Source organism: Quercus suber, unplaced genomic scaffold, assembly GCF_002906115.3.
Source record: "Quercus suber isolate HL8 unplaced genomic scaffold, Cork oak 2.0 scaffold_83, whole genome shotgun sequence".
Taxonomy (NCBI): Eukaryota; Viridiplantae; Streptophyta; class Magnoliopsida; order Fagales; family Fagaceae; genus Quercus; species Quercus suber.
The window spans coordinates 1,668,250-1,675,749 of record NW_027069548.1 but is presented as its reverse complement, the minus strand read 5'-3'; the positions used below and the strand labels follow the sequence as shown (position 1 = coordinate 1,675,749).

The 7,500-nt window shown below is 37.3% G+C and overlaps 1 non-coding gene and 1 pseudogene across 1 annotated transcript; one reads left to right on the top strand and one right to left on the bottom strand.

The window, feature by feature from the left end:
- LOC112002047 (uncharacterized) overlaps positions 1 to 6,311 on the bottom strand; it is a 9,668-nt pseudogene extending 3,357 nt beyond the window's left edge.
- LOC112002092 (small nucleolar RNA R71) lies at positions 5,668 to 5,774 on the top strand. Its single transcript, XR_002881852.1, has one exon. It is a non-coding gene; the product is annotated as a small nucleolar RNA R71 (small nucleolar RNA).
- Positions 6,312 to 7,500: the final 1,189 nt, after the last annotated feature.

Here is a 7,500-nt window from a genome sequence, read left to right as displayed (position 1 = left end):
CAAGAGCATGAGAAGTAGATGAACTCCTATAAACATCGTTCAAAGAACGAAGAAAGAGATGAGGAAAACTAATAGGAGCATCAGTAACCAGGGCGTACAAAAATACACACCTCTCAAGAGGAATGGTGTGAACATGAGAAATGGGCCAAATAGAATGACAGGCTATCCTAAAGAATAGATAGTGCAACAAGGAGAGCTCAGCAGAAGTGATCCTAGGATCAGAACCCCACTGGACAGAAGTCCCAGTGATGTAAGACAAGACATCACTCAACTTGGGAGACTCATCATAAGGATAGACAGGATTCTGGACCGAAGGTACCCCTAGAGCATCAGCCACTACCTGGGGAGTAATGGTGTACTCTACGCCTTGTATCCAACTCTTTACCAAAGTGTTGGAATAATAGATGCAGATTGAGATGTTCGAAAAGAACTCTCTAATCAAGGCAAAAGGTGAAGGAGGATCAGAAATATCCACCAAGGGTAACCAGCCCCGATGCTCAAAGTTTTCCCTAATGGCAGGATCAAGTTCATCTAAGAGAACAGAACACTCAGCCCAAATCTTTCTCTTAAGGTTTAGCTTCTCAAAAATCTATTGGTTTTTCTCACTCGGAAACTTCTCACGGTCAAACGAAGAAGGGGATGGAGAAGAGGAGGGAATTGTCCTACGGGCTCTAGTCTTCCTAGGCATGATGCTAAGGAAAGGACAGAGACACAGAGAGAAAACCAAAAGACCAAAAAAACAAAACCAATGGCAGACTGCAAGTTAGCATAAGAAAAACAAATAACAAAATCTATAAGATGCATGAACAATAACAATGTTGTGATGCATGAACTAATGCAGTAAACACAGTTCGAATTAGGTTCAATTTCACAAAATTGGCTTGAATATAGAGTTTCTAACAAAAACCCTAAAAAAAATTTGAAAAACCACTTGATAATTTTGAAACAAATTGATGAATTGATCATCGTACATTGTTAAAAATAGATTAGAATAACCAATTTCATCAAAACAACAAGCCAATTTCATCAATTAAACCCAATTGAACAAAAATCCCCAATTTGGATCAATTACAAACCCTAGAATTTTCAATTTCTCACAAAACCCAAAATTGATCAAATTAAATAATTAACAACATGTTTATAGTGTGTCCCCACAAAAACCCATTGATCAATTTCACAAAATTGGGCATAAATCAACAACAATCCGAAAAAGAAAAGGGTCCGAAATTTTGAGTATAAATGCATGAAAAATGCATGAAATTTGTAAATAAACTCAAAAAGGAAGGGTAAGATAGACATACCAACTTGAGGAAAGAGAATTCTTGCAAAAAATCCGGAGGAAAACGACAAAAATTTGAACAGTTGAGCTTGCCAAGTCGGAGAGAGAGAAAAGACTTTGAAAAAATTTTGAAAAAGTGTTTGAAAAAGTCAAGAACAGTGTTTTAAAAAAACCTGATTCGCGACTTTCGATTGATCGAAAAATACATTCGATCGATCAAATGAAACAGTCATTTTTCAATAAATTAAAGCACTTTTTCGATTGATCGAAAATCAGAATGGATCGATCGAATTGGGCAGAGGCTCACAAAATTTTTTGAGAAAAATCTCAGTTTTGAAAAACACAAACCTCATTTTGAAAGACAACTCCTCAAAGCATTAAATAATGAAAACAAAATGCATGAGTATGAGATGGAATGATTTTTCAAAAACCCAATTTTTATCCCAGTTTCTCCAAAGAAACTTTCAGCCATTCTCTTTTTAAATTCTCAAGCAAAAAAAATGTTTTGCATAATTCTCAAAGTATTTTCAAACTTGGTTGGTCAGACCAAAACACACACAATAACATGTACAAAGTTTAACAAAGAGTAACTTGTGTAGTGTGTGCAACTAGCAAAAACTTTGAGAAACATGTGAGGTGATATGTGAATAGCAATCAATCACAAAGTCTACACAATCCATCACATAAAATTTAAAAGAGACTATCACCTAAAGAGTTACATCCTATAACTCCACATCTCCTAGAACAAAAGCTTGCAATCATGTAAGTTTCTTGTATTTTTGCCTCATTTTTTTTTTTTTTTGTGAGATGGCATCAAGCCTAATAGTACACACCAATTTTATTTATGTGAGATGGCATCAAGCCTAATAGTACACACCAATTTTATCATTAAGCAATTAAGCCGAGCAACACCTTATGTTCTTTTTGTGCATGTGCTACACTTTCTCGAGCACAGAATCTTATGATATGCACTAAGGTGTTCATGATTGGCTAGTGAACAGTGGTGAGATGGTTATTTATGCCTTTCTCAAAAGGATCAAGTCCGACAGTCAAATAACATATGACTTCAAGATCAAGACAAAGTGATAAACACCATAAACATCTTTCCCACACAACATGCACTACAAAACTTCAACTAGTTAAGTGCAATAAATAAGCTCATCAAAGCTAAACAAGGTACATAGGACATGATATGTGTAAATAAATTGACCAACCTTGTTTTCAAAAACCAAGAAAACAATGTCAAACACATTTTTGCTTTCTCATTTTCTCTTTTTTTTTTAAAATTTTTTTTTATTTAAGAGAAAACAAAATAAATCCTAGAATGAAATACATGAATATAATGCAATGCAAATCCTAGAAACAAAACAAAAGAAACACAAAAAACCAAAGAACAATGGTCACAGAGGAATAAGCAATGAAGCACAAGGACCATGTCAGAAAGACTCAATTAGGTCGAGTCTTTTGCATCCAAAACCTTTTAGATGCATCATGAGCATTAGAGTTTTTATTCACATTCGCATGATTTGCAACTCCAGAATTGGAATAAAGGTTCAAAGCCTTTACCAATTCACCAATAAGTGCCATAGGATCTTGTGCTTGAGGCACAGGCACCTTTGGTTTATTTGCTCTCTTAGCAGCTTGAAGTTTGTAACAGTTAGGACGAATGTGTCCAGACTTTCCACAATAATGACAAACCCAAACAGGTTTACCATGCATCTTGTCCTTAGAAAGAGTAGGTTTAGTTTCTCTCAGATCAACCCTAATCTTCTTAGGAGGTGAAACTTCTACAGATTTGACTACCTCACTCACAGGTGGTTTGACAGTTTCACTCACAACCTCACTAATAGAAGGTTCAGAAGAAGATGAAGGAACAAAGTTCGTGGAATGTGGAGTAGACACAAAGATGCTTTCAACATATCCTATCCCAGATTTGTCAGAAGGATAATTTTGAACATTCAGCATATGATCAAGGTTAGAACTAGCAGTTCTAGCAATAGATAAATCATGATCTAAAATTTTAACTTTATTAAGTAAAAGCATGTTCTCAGATTTCACATGGTTCAAAAGATCATTAGCATTAAATAATTTAACAAGCAAATTTTTATTTTCAAGGTCAAGAGAATCAATTTTCTTCAGGCCTAGTTCAACATTCATAGCATCCTTTACAGCAATTTTGCAAAGTTTATTATAGGTCTCTTGAAGATCTGCATCCTCAGAGAGTTCCCCATCAGAAGGGTTCTCCTCAACAGATATGCTTTCATTGACTACTGCAGTAGCAGTGAAAGCAATGAAGTTTCCATCCTCGTCACATTCAAACTCATCATCAGAAACCTCATTATCACTAAGGGTTACAGCCATAGCTTTACAATTATTTCTCAAGAATGTAAGGCATTCAGATTTAACATGACCATACCCTTGACAACCAAAACACTGAGCACCCAAAGAATTGTTTGAAGATTAACCTACTTTTTCTCTAGGTTTTTCAAAGTTATTAACCTTAGTGGGATCATTCTTCCTAAAGTTTCTAGGTTCAGCAGTGTTTGTACCTCTTGCCCTTCTATTTGTATTTCTCAGAAAGTTTCTGAAATTCTTGACAAGGTAAGCTATCTCTGTAGCAGAAAGCTCATCATCAAATCCACCAGCCTCAACATTATCAACAGACTTAAGAGCCATTGATTTGGATTTGTTTGTTTTGGATAAGTCAGACTCATAGGACTGAAGAGATTCTACAACCTCATCAACAAGGATGGAGTCCACATCCTTGCTCTCAGTAATGGCAGTCACTTTGGGTCTAAAGTCTTCAGTTAACGATCTAAGTATCTTCCTAACAATTTTAGGTTGATCATAGATATCACCAGACATCCTAATGCGGAATTAACAATATCATTCAGTTTGGCATAAAATTCTTCAATGGATTCATCATCAGACATCCTAATGCTCTCAAACCTAGAAGTTAATTGCTGCAGTTTGTTTATCTTAACTGCCTTTGTGCCTTCATGCACAGTTTAGAGGATTTTCCAAGCAGTATGAGCAACCTCAACATTAGAGATCCTCTTAAATTCCTCCATAGAAACAGCATAGAAGATGGCATTCATAGCTTTGCTATTGAAGCCTGCTGCTTCTTTTTCAGAAGTTTGCCACTCACTCACAGGAGTAGTGGGCTTCTACCATCCATACTCAACGGAATTCCAAACTCTCTTATCAATGGATTTCAGGAATACTTTCATCCTTACTTTCCAATAAGCATAGTTATTCCTATCAAAGTGAGGAGGAATAACAAGAGAGTGTCCATGCTCCATGACAATAGGGGTCAAGGATCAGCTCAGATATCAAAAAATCTCAAACTAAAGAGCTACCTGCTCTGATACCACTTGATGGAAAATTTAGACCCCTTAACACACAACCAGATTGAGTAGCTTAGTTAATTAGCCAAGTTGTTACTTAGTCAACTTAAGCAATTCTAGGTTAAAACAATCAAACAATCATATCAAGAATATATAGCAGGGGAATAATAAATAACACAAGATATGATCACCCAGGAAAACCAAACCGATAAAAAACCTGGAGAGGATTTTACCCACCGATCCTCAAGGCAAAACTGAATTCACTATGAAAGAATTGAAGTTCATACAAAAGGACTTACAAGCTCCCCGCTCGACTTCCTAATGCTACCTACCAGTAGAACTTACTGACATGACCCCGTGCAAGCTCCGAATCCACGGACTCCTTTTTTCTTGAATTCTTCAATTAGCTACAACCACCCATGCTTGATATTCTTTAAGCTTCAATGGTAGCAACCAAGTTGATCATCAAGATGTTGAACTAATCTCAATCTTGAAAACCCTAAGCTTTGTGTAAAGGAAAGCTCCTCTAGATCTCACAAGAGATTTACACAAAACAGCAATGTATGAGCAACAATACAATTGGAGCAACTCTAAAAACGTGGCTAGGGTTTTGCCTTATATACCTAGGGTAAAAACATAAAACCCTAAACGTTTAATGAGTTAGGGCTGAGTTGGAAAACTGCAGAAAAACGCAATCTGATCGATTTTCGATCGATCGAATCTATTCTTTAATCGATCGAGCCAGACCGAAATGCCCAAATGCATCTACAGTCTCTCGATTCCAACTTTACAATAATTAAATAACTTTGAGCACACTTTAACAAGACTTAACATATTGTTTTAATCATGGTTTGCCAATATTACAAATTAGAGTTCTAAATACATAAATTCCTAAACCTTTAGAACCTAACATTTGCAATCAAGTTTCTCGCGGCCTCGAGAGTTTTATCCACCAAAGCTCTTCCACTAGCAGCATCAATCATGCTCCTATCTGTGGGTAGAAGGCCCTCATAGAAATATTGGATAAGTAGTTGCCCACTAATTTGATGATGGGGGCAACTTGCACATAATTTCTTGAAACGCTCCCAATATTCATGTAGGGACTCTCTGTTGTGCTGCCTTACACCACAAATTTCTTTTCGAATGTTGGCTGCCCTTGAAGCTGGGAAATATTTCTCCAAAAACAACCTCTTCATCTCGTTCCATGTTTTAATACTCCCGGAAGGTAGATAATAGAGCCAATCCTTAGCCGAATCGTTCAAAGAAAAAGGAAAGGCTCTTAATTTAATTTGATCTTCAGTCACCCCCGTGGGCTTCATACTCGTGCATACCACATGCAACTCCTTTAGATGCTTGTGAGGATCTTCACTTGCAAGGCCATGAAAAGTGGGCAAGAGATGTATTAGTCCAAATTTTAATTCAAAAGTAGTAGTAGCATCTAAAGTAAGGAATGTTATGCATAAGGGTTGTTGATTCAAATCAGGGGCAACGAGCTCTTTCAAAGTTTGATTTCCAGCCATGACTTCCTCCTCTTCTAAATCAAAATCGCTAGCAAACAGGGAATCAAGAGCTAGATTGTGCTCTTCAGAATTTTTCCTAGCTTCCTTCCTTAACCTGCGCAAAGTTCTCTCTATTTCTGGGTCGTACTGCAAATCACCTTGATTAGAAGATCGAGTTATAGTCATAAACAATCAAAGAAACTCTAATAAACCATAAAAAACAAATTAGGAAAAATCTAGAGTAATGAAAAGAAATAAAAATTCTACGCTAAAACTAGGGGTGTGCAAAAAACCGACGAACCGAATAAATCGGCCGAAACCGACAAAACCGTTGCCAAATTTTCGGTTCGGTTTTGGTTCGGTTCGGTTTTGGTTTCATTTTTTAAAAACCGAAATTTTCGGTTTCGGTTTCGGTGTTGGATTTTTTCACCCGAAACCGAACCGAACCGACCGAATATATATATATATATATGTAACTCTATTACATAATAGATCAATGGCTTAGTGGTATGCAACTCTATGGTTTGGCCGCTGATCCTGGGTTCAAGCCTTCGCGTGGGGGTGTATGCTTTTTTTGCTATTTAATTTTTTAAAACCCTAAAGATTGACATAAAGACGAAAATACCCCTCCCCTATTTATTCTTCCCTTTTCTTTTCTTCAGTTCAGCCGCCCCCTTTCCTCTTGAGAGGTGTGTATTTTGTACGCCCTGGTTACTGATGCTCCTATTAGTTTTCCTCATCTCTTTCTTCGTTCTTTGAACGATGTTTATAGGAGTTCATCTACTTCTCATGCTCTTGTGCATCCTATTTTATTCATAGGATTTTGCTTTATCTTGATCTTAGTGGCTTCCCTTCCTCTGAGCCCGTTCATGTGATAGCTCCTATAGGTGCGTCTTTTCTTAGACAGAGGCTGCTCATCTTCGAGCTGGTTCTAAACACCCTAGGTCTGAGCCCTTCTAGTAGCACCTCCTCCGTCTTTTCTACAGGTCTGCTGGTAAGGATGTTCCTGATCCATGTGTAATGATGCTGCTGCTACTGATGTCCTCCACCTTCTTCGACCGACTTTGATGTTCATCGTACATTGGAGACTGTCCTGACCGTTCAGGCGCTCATGGTCATATTTGGTGACTTGCTAGATGAGATTCGTGCTCTGCGAGCCGACTTTGCGTCTTCATTCACCCTCACCACCTCCTTTTGATGGCGACTTGTGATTGCCCTTTGGCATTCCGTCACAAAAAGGGAGTGGAGTTTTGCTTGTAGAGGAGTTTTTGTAGTTAGGGAGATTTTTTTTTTTTGTTTTTGAGGAGCTTGTGGAGTTTTTAGATTGTATCTAGGTGCTTCACTTTGTATATCATTTTTGGGGATATTCATGTTA